This window comes from Myotis brandtii, unplaced genomic scaffold (assembly GCF_000412655.1).
Source record: "Myotis brandtii unplaced genomic scaffold, ASM41265v1 scaffold44, whole genome shotgun sequence".
Classification (NCBI taxonomy): Eukaryota; Metazoa; Chordata; class Mammalia; order Chiroptera; family Vespertilionidae; genus Myotis; species Myotis brandtii.
Window position 1 is genome coordinate 455,963 of NW_005366833.1, and position 18,830 is coordinate 474,792.

Below are 18,830 nucleotides of genomic sequence, written 5' to 3' on the forward strand. Positions count from 1 at the left end.
GGGACTGTTGATAATAATTTCCATCTGCTTGGCAGTTTACAGTTTACAAAGTACATCTTTACTTCTGTACAAGTACTACTTCATTCATAATGGTTTGAATTCCTTAGTTCCCAGACAAAATGAATAACAGATAAACCCAGAGCTTTGTGAATGTTTGACATAGTACAACTCAGATAACAACTGCTGATTTTTAAAAAGATGCATTGAGAATCTATGATTGATGAACACAGATATCATGTAAAAGCCTGAATTACTCTCAGCAACAGATAATCTAAAACTTTTTATATTCATGTTGGCATTGTTTCCTTGGCATTTTTGTCATTGTTATCTTGTAGGAATTTTGTGTCTTCCTTAGATTGATGTTTTGAAAAGATGTCTGCTTCCTAAAGATACACCAAATTACAAGTACCTCTAAAGCAATGGTTCTCAAATGTGGCTGCACATGGAATGGCGTGGGGAGATGGGAAAGGGGGCTGCACTTATCATCCATTAAATCAGAATCTTTAGGGTAAGCATCAGTACTTTTTGAAGCTGTCCAGAAGGTTCTATTGATCAGCCACTATTGACTAAAGAAAGGCTGTGCCAACTTTTATGGACAGTGGGATGGGTCACAGGGAGCTTGTTGTTGTTATAATGCAGTACAGCCATGTAGATAAATACTTTCTGGGAGTCATTCCTTGGTTCAGCATTTAAGAACTGTCATCTGTAATCTCAACATACTTTTGCAGACTTTCTTCCCCAGTGTTCCTCACATGAATGGCAATTAAAAACTCAGCCATGCCTCAAGACTCTATTTCAGTCTAGTTTCTTCTGTGAAGCCTCCCCTGACTACAGGGTCTCCATGAGCTCTCCCTTCTAGTTTTTACCATGAAGCTCTTGGCATGGACCCTCTGTTTGGTCCCCAAAATGGAGTGCCCTGCTTACGTGTTTTAAACTACATCTAGATCAAGCTCCTTAAAGGTGCCATCTGTCCCCGGATAAGTAGTAGGAGCTGCTAAAATATCTGTTGACCTGCAATAAATTCAATTCACTTAAAGATCCACAGAAAATGAAATCAACTATAAAAGCAAGAAAGATAAGTTGTGGGACTTTTTGGAAGAATCTCTGATAAGATTGCACTGACTATCCCATGAGCAATCATTGGGTTTGCAAGGGTCAATGAATGTAATTATTATTCTTTTAAAAAATATTTTTTTCTATTGAATTCAGAGAGGAAGGGAGAGGAAGAGAGAAATTAAGTTTGCAAGGGTCAATGAATGTAATTATTATTCTTTAAAAAATATTTTTTTTATTGAATTCAGAGAGGAAGGGAGAGGGAGAGAGAAATAGAAACATCAATGACGAGAGAGAGTCATTGATCAACTGCCTCCTGCACGCCCCTACTGGGGATTGAGCTCGTAACCCCAGGATGTGCCTGGGACCCCCTGGTCTGCAAGCTGACTCTATCCTCTGAGCCAAACCAGCTAGGGCTTAATGATTATTCTTTAGTATTTGTAACTCCTACTTTTTCTTCCAAACCCAGGAAAAGATCGGGAAATATTTTTTTTTGGAGGGAATGGAATGACAGTGGTATTGGGAGAGAGGTGGAGGTGTGATGTATGTTTTGTAAAGGGGAATTTTTTCCATTGTGATCATCATTTTAGATGATAATGTATTTTCTTTAAAAAAATGTAGTGGGTAATGTCTATTCCGGTTCCCTTCCAGATGTTAGGGTAACATAGTGTCGTGGGACACCAGACAGCATCCTAAGAGGTAACACGAGATTCCTGTCTGAAAGCTCTGCATTCCAGAAACCCAGACCTGGAGGAAAATGTCCAGGTACCTCTGAGCTAGGGTAGTAGCCAACACTGGGGAAAGGGTGCCACCTACTGACGAGCCATAGTCACACTTTTTCCTGCTGTTTGGGCTTCAGGTGTCCCAAAGAGGTGGGCGCTGGAGGCCCAGGAAGTTCTCTGCCAGCACCCATGGTGTTTCATGGGGAAGTTCACGAGGACATAGTCAAAAAAAGTGAGGTGTTCCAAGTGTATGCATTCTATAAGAATCTCTCTCAGAAAATGAGTTCTCACTTGAAAAATAGCAGCAGCCTTGGCGCAGAAAATGATAGAACTAATATTTGATTGAATGCTATCACATAAAGTTATGATTCCATCACACGGATTGCAAGGACAGCTGTGTTGTTAAAGAGTGCAGAGAGCAGAGGTTAAGTTTAGGATGTAGCTCTGTTTCAGAGGGGTTTTATCTGTTTAAAGGTTTTAAAAGTAGAAATCCATTTTTATTTAAAGATAAAACATTAGTAAATGGGAAGTTTACATTAGAAAAGTGTTGTGACATATCCAGTAGTTTTAGAATGTTGCCTGAAGTGAGGAGACACTGATGGACATAAAGGGCACTGTTGTCTCCTTATAAGCCATGCAGTTTCAAGCTCCTCATCTAGGAAATAGTCGTAATTGCTTGTCCTCTCAGCAACCTGTCAGGTCAATTTGTAAAGTGCATTAGAGGTTGACAAGATGGGTGGATGGGATTTATTTCCTCCACTGGAAAATGCATCCGGGACACATGATTGTAGTTGTGAAAAAGGCCACTTCCTCAATCAACTGAGATCCAAAGTAATCTCTTTCAATTTTTTGGAGACAGTGGTATCTTAAAAAAGGAAGAAAAAAAAAGACACTTTCATTGTGGCAGTACACAAAGGAATGGGAGAGTGGAAGGAGGAGAAGGAAATGTTCTTTCAGCAGCCAATGTCTTCACAAGCTGCACCTTGGTAAATTGGCTTTTGGGGGCTTCCCATTTCCACCTTCAGCAGCATCGAATCCCTGGGGAATTCCAGCCCTCTAGATCCTGATAAAGTCACATTAAACTTAACCTTACATTAAGATGCAGTCTCAAGAGGGTTATACCTAAACTAGAATAAGAGGGAATGCTGCTTAGTTCAAAGGCATAAGTACTAATAGCCAGTGCTTACCATGTACCAGGCTCTGGGCTAAAAGACTTCCACAGATCAGTCCTTGGATGCTCCGTACAGCCCAATGAAGTAGGATTAGCATAGGCTCAGGGAGGGAGGTTAAGGAACTTGTCCAGTGTTCCACAGCCAGTGAGTGAGAGGGCTGACATCTGAGTCCAGTTCTGCCTAGCTCCAGAATCAATACTCTTATCTGTGTGACATTCTGAACCTCTAATGTGTTATTTCAGAAATTGCTAGTGGAATTATCTTGGAGCTAGAGAAGCTATGAAGGACCTCAGGGCTCACATCTTTCTTAGATTTAAGGGGCTATCCTGTGCTGTGGTTGACAGAGAATCCCCTACCTTTTTCTTTTCTTTTTATTTCTTTTTAAATATATTTTATTGATTTTTTTTTTTTTACAGAGAGGAAGGGAGAGGGATAGAGAGTTAGAAACATCGATGAGAGAAACATCGATCAGCTGCCTCCTGTACACCCCCTACTGGGGATGTGCCCGCAACCAAGGTACATGCCCTTGACTGGAATCAAACCTGGGACCCTTGAGTCCGCAGGCTGACACTCTATCCACTGAGCCAAACCGGTCAGGGCTCTTTTTTTTTTTTTTTTTTTTGATGGAAGAGCATGTAGCTTCATCAAAGTTCTAGATTACCTTAAATGGAAAAGCAATATTTACCCAGTGACTTGAACGTGTGTGTGTGTGTGTGTGTGTGTGTGTGTGTGTGTGTGTAGGTGTATACATGCATATGCATGCATCTTTTTTGCATGGAGTGGGGGTTTGAACCAAGAGCAGGGATACTGAAGAAATGGTATAAAGAGCACTGGGCTAGGATTCAAAAGTCCTCAATTTTAATTCTGGCTCAGCCATTTACAATAACAATAACAACAGCAGCTAATATTTGAGTGCTTACAGTATGTCAAGCTCCATTGCAAACATTTTATTCATATTAATTCACTTAATCCTCATGACTGTTCTGTGGGTAAGTACTATTATTATCACCATTTTACTGATGAGAAAATTGAGGTCCACAGCAGTAAAGGTACTTGGGTAAGGTCATTCCAGCTAATCATTGGTAGAAAGTTGGTTTAAACTCAGGCTGTCTGGCTTACTACAGTAATTATTATACAACTAGAGGCTCAATGCACGAAATTTGTGCAAGGGGCTCGGCCCTTGCAGCCGCGCGGCTTGCCTCGGCCCTCGCAGCCCTGGCTTCATCCAGAAGGTTATCTGGAAGGATGTCCGGAAGGTTGTTTGGCTGTCCAGTCTAATTAGCATATTATGCTTTTATTATTATAGATACTGTTTCTTGGCTAACCGATTTGTAAATTGTGTCAGTTACCCTTTCTGAGCTTTAGTTTTTCCCACATATAAATTAATATTTTTAGCAAATATTGAATTCCAAGCATGTGTTCAACCTTACAGATCAGCTAGAGATGGAAAAGATCATGCACACGGATGCCTTCCCCCTAATACACACATGGTGCAAAAACGCAAACGAGAGGGGGTCCACATGCAGTTGGTAGCACCAGGAAAGGCTACAGAAGAAGCTGGCTTTGGACTTGATCTTAAAGGTGGACACTAGTCCAGAAAGGACACTCCAGGTAGAGGTAAAGCTCAAGGTAAGTTTGGTAACTCTAGTAACTTGTCCATTTTGACTGAAGAACAGGGTATTGGACAGAGGACACTGCCAGAGGGGTACAGTGAGGTCCGAGGTTAAAGCGTCATATCCAGGACCATTAATGCCTGAAGTAGTGTGTAAGTCAATTTGTGTAGGGATAGCCTGGAGGCAGGAAGACCAATGAGGAGGCGAGAGAAATGGTCTGGCTGAGAGAACTGAGGTCCTAAAGTTGGGTGGGGGAGGGGCACTGAACAGTGAAGATTGTTCAGAAACATTAGGAAAGCAGGATGGAGAGGGTGAGAAGGGATACGGGAGGTGGTATGCAGTATAGTGAGCAGAATGGCTAAGTGAGAGGGTAACAACTTCTTGCAAAGGAGGACAGTTCAGTTGCCAACTTCTTTGAGCTTGAATTCCTGTGGACTCTGTAGGCAGACACGCTTGGCCATAGTCATTGGATTTGTATGGCTGAAGCTCAGAGTAATGATCTTCAGAGGAATATGATAATGACAACTATGTGCCAGGCATTCACACCCCCACCTTCCCCCGCCTCCACATTATCTCTAATCAACAGAAGAGTGCTGCTATACTGGTATGTGGCTTTCATTTTAGAGGTTTTTTTTTCCCTTTCCCAAAGAGGCAGCATAGCATAGTGCTAACAGGACAGACTCAGAAGCCAGAAGACTAGAATAAGGAGAGGAGCTACCGACTAGTTGAGTATTCTGGGCAAGAAATGTAATCTATCTGTGCCTTGGAGTATAAAATGGGGATATATCTATCACTTAGGGTTGTTGTGAGGATAAAATGAATTAATATATGTAAAATGCCTGGCCTGGGTAAGCACATAGGAATTGTTGGCTATTACTGTTGATGAGTAAACTAATGAAATCATTGGCTGAGGATGCATAGCTAGCAGAGTTAGGATTCAAACCCAGGCTCACAAGCTCCAAAGCCTTGTCTCCTTAAGTTTCACTGTGCCACGTTTGAGTGAGAGCAGATTCTAACAGCAATGAGAAAAGAAGCAAAGACGATCTGGGGAACAGCACATTCAGGTGGCCGAAGGAGGAAGAGGAATAAGAGAAGGCACAAGGAGAAATTAGCAGGAAGAGTAGGAACACAGAACTTAAAAAAAACAACACATTTTCTGTTTTTAAATCAAAACAGCCTCACTCTAAAAATGTCAGTTCCTTGATCTAGCCACCTTCCTGATCCCCTGTCAGGCAGCCATTGCTAACAGATTTTGAAAAAACACACACAAAAACACACAGTATTAGGGTATCATAGGAAGCAGTGGAGGTGACTCAAAAAGAGCAGAGGTATTTGATAAGGCTGGATGTGGGAGAGTTAGGGCCATGAAGCTTGGTGTTGGGGAGGGCAGCAAGGGGACCTCAGGATAGGTGTGGGAGTGGCAGATGATGCAGGTATGGTAGTTAGGCTTGGAGTGATTTTGGTGTGGAGGGGGTGAATAGGGGGCATAGACAGCTTCAAAATAAGAAAGCTGCCTGGCCATGGTGGTTCAGTGGTCGAACGTTGACCTATGAACCAGGAGGTCATGGTTCTATTCCTGGTCAGGGAACATGCCTGGATAGCAGGCTTGATCCCTAGTCGGGGGGCATGTAGGAGGCAGCTGATCAATGATCACCATTGATTCTATCTCGCCTTCCTTCCTCTCTGAAATCAATAAAAAAAATATTTTTTTAAAAGAAAGCTGAACTGGAGAGTTGTGGGGGTAGGAAATTTAAAAAAATATATATTTTATTGATTTTTTACAGAGAGGAAGGGAGAGGGATAGAGAGTTAGAAACATCGATGAGTGAGAAACATCAATCAGCCGCTTCCTGCACACCCCCTACTGAGGATATGCCCGCAACCAAGGTACATGCCCCTGACCAGAATCGAACCTGGGACCCTTCAGTCCGCAGGCTGACACTCTATCCACTGAGGCAAACTGGCTAGTGCTGGGGGTAGGAAATTTTTTAGTGCTTTGGGAGACTGATAAAGCTTAGGGACCTCTGCTCAGAAGAAGGTACCTCAAATAAAAAGACATGAGATTACAAAAGGTAATTGCTTCTATCCACGTACCCCTTGGAATTCAGAATTCCTCTAAGGATACTTCCAGCTTTAAGATTAGGTACCTTTGTGCTCTCCATCCTTAGAAGCTGCCTGTTGCCCTCCGATTTCTCTAAACTGTGTCTGTATAGAAACTCAGAGATGCCCCCAGAATGCAGGACGAGTCCAAATCTCTAGGTCCAACCTGATTTTAGACAAGAACCTGTCTTCAGGTGATTTGGACACCCTAAAACAGAGAAAGGTTGTGTAAAACATCAATATGACCACCTCTACTTACTCTACTTTCAGAAGGATGGTGACAGAGTGGGAAGTGCTTTGGGGACTTTATGTGCTGATCAAATCCTCTTGGTATTAAAAAAAAAGTCCACCAAAGAAATATGGAAAAAAAATCCACCAAAACCCAGAGGTGGGTAGTCCTGGGTTATTGACTCATTATAGGAGGTTGTTGGTATGTTTCACATGCTTGGAAGATTGGCTGATGGGCTTCCCTGTGAGGTTGAACCCATTCCCCCTCACTCATATGGGCATATATGGGGTTTAAATTTGCAAATAAAATTCAGAAAATGACTAGTGACTTCTTGGACCAGGTGGTGGGGAGCAGGAAGGCTGGTAGCAGCCATGGTCCAGAGTGGATTCATTGGGACAACTGATATTTTCCTGATCACGTATTTCATTGGAAACCAGTGGTGCCTGTCTGTGAGGTCATTATTAATACAGTAGAGGGTTTACTCAAATAATCTCATTTAGTGCTCAGTTGTGCTTTTATATTTCTCCCCAGGCCACAGGAATATGTCTGTAGGAAAAGAGCTTTTCTACTCTTTGCCTATACCTAAAATTGAAATCATCATCCCAACTACATACACTGTTGGAAGTACTATTTTGTGTTGGCCCCATGTAATGTGAAATGAAGAGAAAAAGTGTGTAGCTGAATTCCGATATGGAAATCCAGACTTAAAAACATTCTCTGATGGTTTGGCATCGCAGGATAAATTGGTCATAGTTTTCAACAACTCAGATCAAAGCCAAATGCTGTTTGCATTCAGACAGTGATTCAGGGACCATGTCTTATTTGGTTTCTTTGAAAATGGAGCACAGACATTTTTTTATACCTTCGAGAGAAATCTTTTGGCTGTCAAATTTGTGCCTTGTAAATGTTATTGTACCCTAATACAAAGTTTTACATTTTGTCTCAAATGTCTTTTTCAGAGTTATTCTGCCATCCCCAAGCTGAGTTATTTATTGCAGTGAGGGTCTTCTGATGTAATGTGAAGAAAAAAAAAAAAAAGGCCAACTGGTAAAGATAAAAAAGAAATGAAAGTAAATAAAACACATATGGAGCGTTTACTTTCAGAGTTAAAAATGTATATGTGTGTATATGTAAATCATCATCCAGATAGAAATGTAGGCTCTGCCAACCTTTGGCATAATTATGGATCAAAGTTTGCTTTCCATGGCCTTTTATTCCCCTTACCTGCACATTTCCCCACCTCCTCCACCCTTCTTTCTTAGTCTACTTCCTGTTCCTTCTGAACCTCAGTTAGAGAATCAGAATTGCTTGGTTTCAGTACCCACTTCAGGATTCCTCACACCATGGATTTCCTTTTACTTCTCTATTCCTTCTTCAAGTGCATGTATCTTGTGCCCCTTTTCTGTGGGCCTTGCTTGTCAAGGAGCAGCTCCAGGGATAAGTGAGAATTATTTAAACCACTGCTCTTTAAAAAAATTCTTAATTCTTAACTCATAGCCAGTTCTTGGTTTTAATGAACAGATAATGTTTTTTAAATTGTTTCCTGATTTTGCTTTGTTTTTAACAGACTTTATTGATGTCAGTTGTGAAAGCACAATGGCTTTGGTGTAGCGGTAATTACAGGCAAGCCCAGTTGTTAACTGTGGGGCAGGGAGGAGTCATATACACAAAAGGCTAAACAGCATGGCAAGACAGAGTAACACAGGTGACTGACATGCTGAATTTATTTTATCTAACAAATGCTTATTTTGTACATTTGGTATGGCAGAAACTCTTCTAAGTGCTTTAAAAATATTAACTCGTTTAGCCTTCAAAACAACACTCTAATGCTATTGCTGTATTTATTCCTGTTCTGCAGATGGAGAGACAGGCACAGAAAGGTTAAGTGACTTCCCCAGGGTTGCTCAGCTGTTAGTGTGGAGCCATGGCTGAATCCCAGCAGTTTGGCTGTAGGGTCTGAATCTTTAAATCATCTTGATGCAGCCTCTCCAGCTTTAGGCGATGAGTGCCAAGTGTGGGACACAGACAAGTGCTCTGAATTTGAAGGCAGGACCCATTCTGGGTGAGTGGAGGAGAGGTCAGAGAGGGCTCTATGACAGTGAGTCTGCATCTGGCTGCCCATTAGAGCCACCTGGAAGGTTAAAAATGTCCCATGTACAGATCACATCCAGGCCAATTAAATCAGAATCTCTGGGTGAGGCCTGTCAAGTTGTATGAAGAGCTTCTCCAGGTATTCTAAAGGGCAGCCATCATGAGAACCATGAAATGTCAGGGAGGACACACTACAGCTGAATCCCAAGAGTGGGCTGGAGCTCAGGAAGCAGGAGGAGAGGGTGGTTAGTGGGAAATGGGAAAGCAGAGAGCAAGCTCCTTTCTCTTGCTTCTCTCTTTCCCTCGTCTCCCACCATCAGACTTCCAGATCTTCCTCCATCTCCCTTTCCTTCTTTCTCTTCTCTGACCTCATTTTCTCCCTTTTCCTTTGCTCTGCGCATCTCCTGTCAACCCCTGTACCCTCTGCCTCCCTACATCCTCCTGCTGCCTGACCTCTTCCAGCCTTTTGGTCACTTCACTTAACATTGCCCCTCCTCCCCGCAGAAAGTGAGCAGAGGCAGAGTTGAGGCTCTCAGATCAATTTGAGGCCCATTCATAGTGCTCCTGAAGGAATTAAGGGAAGGCCTGCAATGTATAGACCTGGTTCCCAAATAGTAGTATAATGAGTGTTCAATACTGGTAAGGACTATATTTTGTGGGGACCCAGAGCATATGGTGCCAGGAGAGCTTGGAAGGTGTATTAGTTTTCTATAGTTGCTATAACAAATTACCCTCCACATAGTGGCTTAAATAACCCAAATTTATATTTTACAGTACTATAGAATAGAAGTTGGACCTGGGTACCACTGGGCTAAGTTCAAGGTGTCAGCAGGGCTGCATTCCTTTTTGGAGGTTCTGTTTCATAACCTTTTCCAGCTTCTAGAGACTGTCCACATTCCCTGGCTCCTGGCCTATTCCTCCATCTTCAAAGCCATGCACATAGCATCTCTCTGGCCTGCTTTCATGGTTGTCGTATTGCTTTCTCTGTCTCTTCTGCCACCCTCTCCTACTTTTAAGGACTCTTGTAACTACATTGGGCCCACCTGGACAATCCAGGATAATCTCCTGATCTTAAGATAATTTTATTAGCACCCTTAATTCCACCTGTACCTTAATTTCCTTTTGTCATGTAATCTAATGGTATTCACAGGGTCTAGGGATTAGGATAGGGACATTGGTGGGGGTGGGGGGGGAAGAGGGAGGGGAGAGGGCATTATTCTCCTTACAACAGAATGAATGGCTCACAGAGTAGGAGGAGAAATGGACAGTAAAGGAAGGCAGACAGAACAGCAGATGTAAAGGCCTGGGGGCTTTGGAGAGTGTTTGAGGTAGGTTTGGAAGAACTACAGTAGTTCAATATTACTTGATAGTATCATATAATAGGTCATTACATGTACCATTTAAATAGTATATTTTGTTCTTAAATTTTACATACAATTATGTTTACTACATATTTTATCAAAATGTCTTACAATAAGCAGTATTCTGTGGGGTGGTCCAGTGTTACAGCTAGGAGCATGGGCCCTAGAGCCACAGGGAGTGGGTTCTAGTCCTACCTCTACCACTTATTAAACTGATACCTGTGAGGATTAAATGAGATCAAGAATGTCAAGTACTTTGCTTAGCTCCTCACACATAATAAATCTCAAATAAATGTGAGCTGTTTTTATTGCTATAATTAAACTGTCTTAAGCTTATGGCTTACAGCTTAGCACCCTCACTTTCTCCTTAATGTCCACTTCTTGCTGGAAGTAAAAAGAAAACAGTGGCAGGAAGAACATTTCTGATCTATGCAACCTGCTCAGATGACATCACTATCATAAAGTTCAAATGATCTAACTGTTGGGTCCTAAATTAAGCTTGAATCTAAGGACTCCCTGCCCTTGCAGAGAGGAAGGGGGGGGGGAGAGAGAGAGAGAGAGAGAGGTGAGAGAGAAACATTGATCACTTGCCTCCCATACATGCCCCTACTGGGGTATCAAACCTACAACCTAGTTATGTGCCCTAACCAGGAATCAAACCCTCAACCTTTCTTTAGTGTATGGATGACACGCCAATCTACTGAGACATCCAGCCATCCCTGCCTCTTACGCCAACAGCCCCAAATAGTATCTATACCTAAGATTTAAATGACATCTGTTTAGATAAAACAGAAGACAGAAGACATGAGAGCGGGGAAAGAATGTTCAAAGCTGAACTGAAATTTCTAAGGTAGAATTAGTAACAGCAGTAACAACAAGAAAAATGAGTGGAACTCAGAGATGCCTGTGAAGGTACTTCTATACAAATCTTTTTTATTTCTAATTGTCATTTCAGGAAAATCTTGGCTTTGTTTTATCTGGGAATGAGATAAAGTTCAATTTCAATAGGAATTTGGGAAGGCATATATTTCCTCCTAGAGGCCTGGTGCACAAAAATTTGTGCACTGGCGGGGGTCCCTCAGCCTGGCCTGTGCCCTCCTGCAGTCTGGGACCCCTCGGGGGATGTCCACCTGCTGGCTTAGGCCCGCTCCCCGGGGGATCGGGCCTAAGCTGGCAGTCAGACATCCCTCGGGCAGCCCAGGAGCCCTCGGGGGATGTCCACTTGCCAGCGGGGAGCAGGCCTACGCTGCAGTCGGACATCCTTAGCGCTGCTGAGGAGGGAGAGGCTCCCGCTACCACCGCTGTGCTGGCAGCTGTCAGTCTGGCTTGTGGCTGAGCAGAGCTCCCCCTGTGGGAGAGCACTGACCACCAGGGGGCAGCTCCTGCATTGAGCGTCTGCCCCCTGGTGGTCAGTGTGTGTCATAGTGACCAATCATTCCCAGTTATTCTGCTGTTAGAGTCAATTTGCATATTACCCTTTTATTATATAGGATTAGGCACTGAGTTTTGTGGCTACATTTGTTAACTAGTACCTGAGGACATGTAGAAATGGCCTGACTTTTCAAGGCAGTTGTCTGACAACCAAATGCATCAGCTAATCTATTTGACCCCCTAAAAGGTTGACCAGCTGGTCTGAAAGCATTGTGTAATTAGTGGGGAAGTGGAACGTCTCTTGCTTAATATTATATTGACTAAATGGTAGGAGGATCTTGAAAAGAGCATGAGCCATACTTAATTTAAAAAATAACCAGGCTGAAATGATGTCACAAAAATGATTTAAGTATTTATTAGATGGCAACCCCCTCTAAGTTTGTCTTGATTATCACCACTCTCCATGTTGTCCTGAACACTTTAGATACCTATATAAGTTGTTGTCAGCTATTTTTTTTAAAGCGATCTACTGGCTGCAACAAAGGAAAAAATCTAGAGGTGGGATGGAGATCATGTATAGTTCCATAAGGGCTCCAGCTCCTGATGTCTACATTCTCTGCAGGCTGAGAGGAAGATAACACACAGAAGAGAAAAGGCCACTCTTTCAGTGGCTCCCTAGAAAGAGAAGCTACTTTCCTTAGAAACCACCACTCATGAGAACATCTCATTGGCTCAAATTGGGTCACATGAACCATTGAACCAATCCCTGTGGCCAGGAGAATGCCATTCACTGATTGGTTTAGGTCCTTATTTATGAACCATTTACTTTGACCAGGGGAGGGGGATTCTCTCACAGTCATCAGCAATTCCTAGAGCTGGGGCTGGGGTTAATTTTCCTTTAAGCACTTGGGCTGTGTTTCTTATCAATAAAGGAAACCCCTGGTGGTGCATGTGTGCTACCCAGTGTTACAATTCCCATTCAATCTTTGCAATAGTTCAGGTATTAGAACTGAGTACCCCAGTAATTCAGGAACCAGCCCAAGATTTTCCAGTAAGTGGTGCAATCTGGATTTCTAGGTTTTCTGATTTCAAAGTTCACCTTCCTTCCAACACACCACCCGGCCTGAAAGAATGAACAAATAAATGTCCAGTGGAAGGATGGCTCCCTGCCCTGTAAGAATAATAGAGTAATGGTTAATGTGGGAAACTCTTTCTATTTGAAACCTGGTCATTTCCCCATCTGTTGAGTGACACTAGGAAGATATTCCACTTCTCTCTGCCATGAAAGTTGTGCTAGATCTTACCCATTAGGATGTTGTGAGAATTATTAGTAAGTGAGATAGTGCAGATAAAGAACTTGGAACAGTGTGCCCAGCCTGAAAGGAGCCAACACTTTTATTCAGGACAGGTCTTACTTGGGGGCAGTTGTCCAATGGAAGTAAAATTACACTTGTGTCTGCTCAACATAGTTAAAAGGGGATAGAAATGTTTATATATGTAACCCCCACCCCCCATTCCCCAAGTGCTTTAGCATCATGGGGATTTAGAATTTGTAGAAAGTTTCTAAATGTATTCAGACTCCTTGCAGGTGTATTTAGAACCTGAGGTGAGTCAGGAGTCTGAAAGTTCACAGAATCGCTTTTTTCCCCCAGAGCTTAATTCTACCCAAAACTTGTTTGTTTATTCAATCATCCCAATGGTATCCTAATGCTATTCTTCCTTCTTTATTTTTTCTCATTAAAAATAATCATCTTCCTTGGTGCAACCTCATTCTATATTTCCCTTCCTCTCCCCATAATTTAGTACATGTATTTCTTTTTGGTAGAATTCAAGGTATGGTGCAAATGACCTGGTGTGCTATGGTGTTAAGGAGGTAGTGGGGTGTCAGATAGTGAAGGATCACAGGGCAATGGAGGGGAAGCTCACCCTCCTAACTCTAAGTATTGAATAGACTGAATTGTATTCCCTAAGGAATAGGAAGTAGTATTTTAAACTTCAGTTTACAGTGAAGAGCTTGGGGGCACAGAACGAGAATGACAGGTGTTTAGACTTATTTGTAGTATTGAAATGATCACATATATACACACAAGGACAATTGTTAGTGCTATTTATAATATCTGAGAGTGGGGAAACCATTCTTTTACTTCCTCATTCATTCATTAATTCACTCAATTAGTATTAAATACTTATTAGTGCCCAGTAATGTTGCGAGGCCATGGAAGGCTTATGAAGAAATATAAATTTTGATATTAGAAGGTTCTTAGAGAAGGCAGTTCTGGGTAAGATAGCATAATGATCAGGTAAATAATTTCAACACTATATATAAATGGCCAGCATAGATGCTAAGTGGTAAAAGAGTAGGAAATTGACTGCCTGTGGAATATTGTGTATATTATGAATTTATTTTTATTTTAATCAACTTTTTGTACATATACCTTTGTAATATGTCAAGGAATATAAAATCAACCTTTGTAGAATATTAGATGCATCTCATTTGGGTTTGTATAAAATAGGAAGAAGACTTTTACCAATCAAAAAAGTTGTGGAGACATTCTATGGAGTAAAATATTTCACATTTCAGTTTAGATTCTGATTTACAGTTTGACCTTAGGAAAAGAGGTATGATGCTATGAATATAATGGATGTCAATCATAATTTTAAAAAATTGCATCACTGATGTGTAAGCAGGAGAATCTGGGCCAACTGTACTTGTGGCAAAATTAGTAAAAAGATTTACTTAAAAGTTTTATTAGGGTATGAAGCACTGATAACATTCCACTGTTTGTACTACTCAGGAAGGTAAAATGGAGATTTTCCATTTTACACATTTAGTTGCTTTCTTTAAGTTGGCAAATACTGACTTTTTCCACTGCATTTCTATATAACTGGAATCTTGCCCGCTTGTGTGTGTGTGTGTGTGTGTGTGTGTGTGTGTATGAGTGCATGTCTGTGTGGGTGTGTTTTTATAGCTGGGCATACGATCACTGGTGCTGTTAGCTCAACTTATCCTCATTCTGGGGTTAAAAACCTCTCTCTGTAGACACTTTACAGGGGAATCTAATCTTAGTTCCTTGTAAGTGTGTAAATAGTTTGCTGTCAAATCACTCAGAGAGACACAAATAACAGTTCTGAAAGTCTGCTGTTAGGATGCTCCCACTGGGAGTCCACTGTGTTTCAGGGCTACAGCTATGAGATTGTGAATGTCCTGATTTTGTACTCCAGCTTTGTGAGCAGATCCACAGGATCCATGTCTTTTATGCTCTTTCTGATACAGATTCCTCTACTTGGAATGGTCTTCTTTGTTTATCAATTTCCTACCCGCTGTTTGAAGTCCAGCTCAAACAGCTGAACTATTCCCTGTACTGTTGTAGAAAATTATTCCCGCCTCTTCCGCACTTGGTGGTACTCACCTGACATTAATCATAAGATGCCTTGTACTTTATATAGGTTTAGTGTACTTTCTATACATTTAAAAAGCAGGCAGTTATTTTGTAGGACATCAATGTTGAAAGAACTTGGGGCTTCTAGACTGGCAAATCTAGCTCTACCTTCACTCCTTTTAACTGTTTATTGAGCTCCAGCTTCCTTGCTTAAAAATAGGAGACTACCAGTGGCCATCGCATAAGATTGCTTTGAGGAATAGATGAGATAATGTCTGCAAAAAGCCACCATTTCTTGAGTGTTTACTATATCCCAGGAATCGGGCAAAATACTTTATGTAACATCCTTCCATGCAAAGTGCCTACAAGTGTTAATTCCTTTACCCCTAATCCTGTGACAGAATAAGTACTCACTGAATGTTTCTCAAATGAATGAGAACTGGACTCAAGCTGGCAGCAGGGCCCTGTCTACGGAATCAGCCTATCTGAGTCAGCAGTTGAGATACATACAACTGAAGGCTCCAGAGTGGGAAGATGTGTGTGTGTGGTTGTGTGTGTGTATGATTCCTAAGCACGATAGAGAGCTCATGGGGAAGGGAGAATGTCTTTGCTGAATTACACTATTTCCTTTCCCACCATCTCTCATTATTCTCCCCTCCCTAAGTCCATGTTAAAGGATTCAGTCCAGAAGAGGTGCAGATCTTATTCTGAGTCACTCCAGGGTTGTATTGGGAGCACTGCATTTTTACTGTATCCCATGGAATGTAAGGACATTGCATATCTACATTCCTGGCAAAAAAAAAAAAAGGTCAACCACAGCACTGTACCTATTTAGTGGTAAATGTCTTAGGAATGTTAGAGGCTCATGAAAATTCCACCTCAGTAAAAAAAATGATATTCCCACCTTTAGGCTCTTATAAATGAAGATAATTTTGGGGATCTCCAGGTTGATGACTAATAACTTTTCCGGTGTTTTATTTCCATGAGCCATTGATTAAAGTAGGGAGTAGCACTATATTTTTCTCTTTCAGCTAAGCTCTTCCAACCAAGTTGGAAGTTTTAGAAACTTCTGCAAGCCACTGGGATATCATTTCAGGCATCAACATCATTGTATTTGAAATGATATTTGAAGCACATTGGAAAGATTTTTCGCAGTCTCCACCCAGCCTTGTCTTATTCCTGGGGAGCAGTCCATACAGCACGAGAATCTGGATGAAGAGAATTTCCCATGATGCACTGAAGGGTCAGTGTTCCCATCTTGCTCTGCTCCTGAAGGCTGGAGTTAATGAGGAAGAGTTTTTATTTGAATGTCAGGCATGTTGCAATAACTAGCCACAATGGAATAATCATGGCGATTTCCAGTACTTGGTTTCTTTGTTTTTGTGATTTTGCTGCATGCTTCATTTTATTAGTATTTTCTTTTCTTGTGTGTGGTTGAACTCATTGATTGCCATCTTTGGCTTGGATACTTGCATTTAAAAGGAAATGAAGAAGAGAGGGAGAAACTGGAAAATTGACAGAATGATGTATCCTAATCACTTTTTATTTATTTCCCTCCCTCCTCTTCTGCCGACAGATATTCTGGTGAGTTTGTCTTTAGGAAAGGGGAAAAAAAACACACCTTCCCTAAAGGGAGTCTTGAAAAGTAGGTCATAATAAGACATAAGAAGTTCTGTGAAATTGGCCCTTTTTGGGTCAATATCATGGATGCAGACCAAATTTAATAATATTCTTTCTGAAATAAGATAAAATGGTCAGTCTTTTTGGTTTGCTTTTCTGGGGTGGGTCACATGTGTACTTGAGGGCTTCTATTTTGATCATAGTATCTACTACCCAAATGCTAATTTATATTTGAACGAGAGCCCTAGAATAGAATATAAAGACTGGTGAAATTCGAAGTGTCTTGAGATATCCTTCTTCATTTCATCCATGAGAGTGAATAATTCTCTCACTGCAGAAAGGCCTAACAAGGATACTTGTTTTATATACATTGTGCTTTATATGTGTACTTTACATATATTGATTCCCAACATGGAAGTCTGTGCATCTGTGGCAGTACATGTGGGGAACCACTAACAGTTGACCAACCTCTTCAGGGCTCTGGTCAAATCAAGTAGAAGGGCTGGGGTCACAGCTTAAGTGGGGGCATGAAGCTGAGGATGTTGAGTTCTTAAGGAGAAAGTACTGCTAATAGATGCAACATAAGCAGGGAATGTGCCTCCAATCCTAGCAGCCTGTTTAGAATTTTACATCTTTGTAACACTTCCATTACCTTCCTCTCTCCTCTGCCTATGCCTTATTTTAATAATATGCCAAAAGCATCCTCTGTGCTTCACCTATCCATTTCCGGTTATGTGCATCCAATCCTGTATATTAGAAAGACACTTTTGCCATTTTTCACTTATTAATTTTTACTCTTTCCGTTTAATTTCTGTTTGTTTTTTCTCTTGTTCTTTGGGACTTGACATCAAATACAATATGAATGCTCACGCTTTTTTCATGTTAAAGAAAAAAGCCAGTTCATCAAATAAGGCCCAAGAAGAAGGCAAAGTGTCTCCCTGCTCTTGCTACCCTGTTCTGGAGTTCTGGACTCTTTGGTGCAAGGTTAGGAGTGAGTGTGTTAAATGCGCTGAGAGGGAGACACAAGCTCAGCCTTCGAATTGGCCAGCCTGGTGACCAGCGAGCCCGCCCCCACCTCTAACCCCTCCCCCTTCGGCTCACACTCAGGAAGCAGCTGGCTGCAGGCCGGCCCTCGCAGCCGCACTAACATCCACACGCCTCCCAGGGCCGCCTCCCTCCCTTCCTCCCCCTTCCCCTATCCCAGTGGCCGCGTCCACACTGCGCCGCTCGGGCAGCCAGCCGTAGCCGTCCAGGCTCGCACCAGCACTTCCCCGATGGAACCCGACGAAACCAATTAGCCAGTATCCCAGGCCGGCCCCAGACGCATCCCCCGGCCCAGGGCGAGGATGAGCTGGACAGGCGAGACACAAAGTCGAAACTCAACTTTGTAAAAACACTATTTGCGCGTGTGTGTGGGTGGGTGTGTAGGGGGGGGGGAATGAGCTGATGCCGAGGGTCCAGCCACCCCCCTTCTGCCTCCTCGCCTCCCCCTTCCCCCCCGCGGCTGCTGCCCTCGCACACGCGCGCGCACTCAGGGCACTTGGGCCGGGTTTCCGCGCTCAGTCCCCAGGCTGGGATGGGAGTTTTCATTTCAGAAGGAGGCAGAACCCGCGGAGCGTGCTGAAGGGCTGGAGCCCCAAGTTTCTCCTCGCCAGCGCTGGCCGTCCGCTGTCACTCGCGCAGGCTGGCCCGGGGAAGGGACCCGCACACCGGCTTTGTTTTGGAAATCCCGGTTACCTGGTAAGTGGATGCCATAGGAACTTTGCTCGCTGGCGACAGAGGGGATGAAACCGGCGCTTGAGAGTGTGGGGGAGTTAACGCTGGGAGACACAAACTAAGGATTAGAAATAGTTTTCCAGGCTGAGCTGGTGTTGTTTGCGCGGTTTTAAAGATACGCGCATCCCCACCCCCCCAGATTCTCTAATAAAAGATCTGTTTACTCAGATAGCGACCCTCAAGACAGAATCAAGCTGTGTTCTTGTCAGTTGCCCAAGAGCGTCCAGTGTAGAGAACGGAAAGGAAATCAACAAGGTTTTAAAGTTTCTCTAATTAGGGAGTTTTTTTATTTTTTGTGTTTCTTTTTTTCAACTACAGGGGCCAGAGGGCTCCGTAATCAGGG

At 42.5% G+C, this 18,830-nt stretch overlaps 1 protein-coding gene across 1 annotated transcript in view; it reads left to right on the forward strand.

Moving 5' to 3' along the window:
- Positions 1-17,946: 17,946 nt before the first annotated feature.
- GLIS3 (GLIS family zinc finger 3) overlaps positions 17,947-18,830 on the forward strand; it is a 450,661-nt gene continuing 449,777 nt past the window's right edge. The window contains exon 1 of the mRNA XM_005874458.2: positions 17,947-18,451. The gene's annotated coding sequence lies outside the window, so the exon portion shown is untranslated. The remainder of the gene's footprint in view (positions 18,452-18,830) is intronic.